This window comes from Prorops nasuta, unplaced genomic scaffold, assembly GCF_024137725.1.
Source record: "Prorops nasuta isolate Cenicafe-Biocafe unplaced genomic scaffold, Cenicafe_Pnas_1.2 PNAS00020, whole genome shotgun sequence".
NCBI lineage: Eukaryota > Metazoa > Arthropoda > Insecta > Hymenoptera > Bethylidae > Prorops > Prorops nasuta.
In genome coordinates, this window is record NW_027116817.1 from 2401021 (window position 1) to 2402275 (window position 1255).

Consider the following 1255-nt stretch of genomic DNA (forward strand, 5'->3'; position numbering starts at 1 on the left):
GGGTGACGCCTTCGTATTGTCGACAGTCAGTGCAGTCTTCCGATGTGCATCGCTGCATTTCGATGATGCACCATAAGTGCGCGGATTGGCCCCTTTGTTTACCATGAAGGGTGATAATGGCGTCCGTTCCAGCCAAGCCATCTGGGCTTTGGCATTGGCCTCATCAATTTTCCTATAAACAAAAATTTTAACATTATATTTGAGTAGTTTCAGATGACATAACAGACGACAGGGCTATTTACTGTTTAAAAGCCAGTGTGAAAATTATTCTCGCTCTTTGATAAAACGGTATAAGTTTGCGGATAGAGATATATAATGCAACAACATTCACATTGCTTTTTTTACTTGTAAATAGTTCCTTTGCCAGTTACATCATTCCGTACGTCAGAAATAAAGGAAGAGGGGGGGGGGGAGGGAGGGGGGGAAAGAGAGAATGTAGGTGCAGATTGATTAAGAAGCTATGATTATTGCTAAAAGAACCGCAGAAAACGGAACAGCAAGACAGTATGAAAGGAATGGACAGAATAAATAGGGAAGAAGTGTATTTATTATTCTCTATGCAAAAAGATATTTAATTTATCCAACAATAGAAATAAAGACCCAGCCACTGTTATAAAAAGGTAAAAACGTGACAAGAAAGCGGTAACGAAAGGACAACCAGAATGATTAAATGTGAGAGAGAGAGAGAGAGAAGGAAAGAGAGAATATATAGATGTACATTATTTACAATGTAATGATTTTTTTAAAGATGAAGAGAGAGAGAAAAACAGGAAAATAGTATATAAGAAACAGAATGAACATGCATTAAAAATCACGCTTATGCCTCTTGTTCCGTAAATTTTTTGGAAAATTTCTCCTCCAGCCGTTGTTCCATCTGCTTTGGCAGTTCTGCCATCTCTTCTTTATTCATTATTACTAAAGTAGAAAAGAAAAACTATATAGTACAAACACATACATACATACGCAAGTAAGCGAACATCAATTGTTAAATGAATTCTACTTACAACCTTCGGCTACTGTTTTCAACGAGAAACTGTTGCACTGTGCACAGAAGAAAACAAATGTGAGGCAACAATGAGCATATTCCGTACCAAACTTACTGGCTAATATTTTGTTTTCGAAAGTTGGCAATAACTAACTATAAACTAAGCCGAAAAGTGTTCCGAACATAATGTCAGCTACAAACTGTCAAAAGTATCATAAACATTTTTTATTTTGCTACATACATTAACTTAAATTATTTTAACAATTAAAA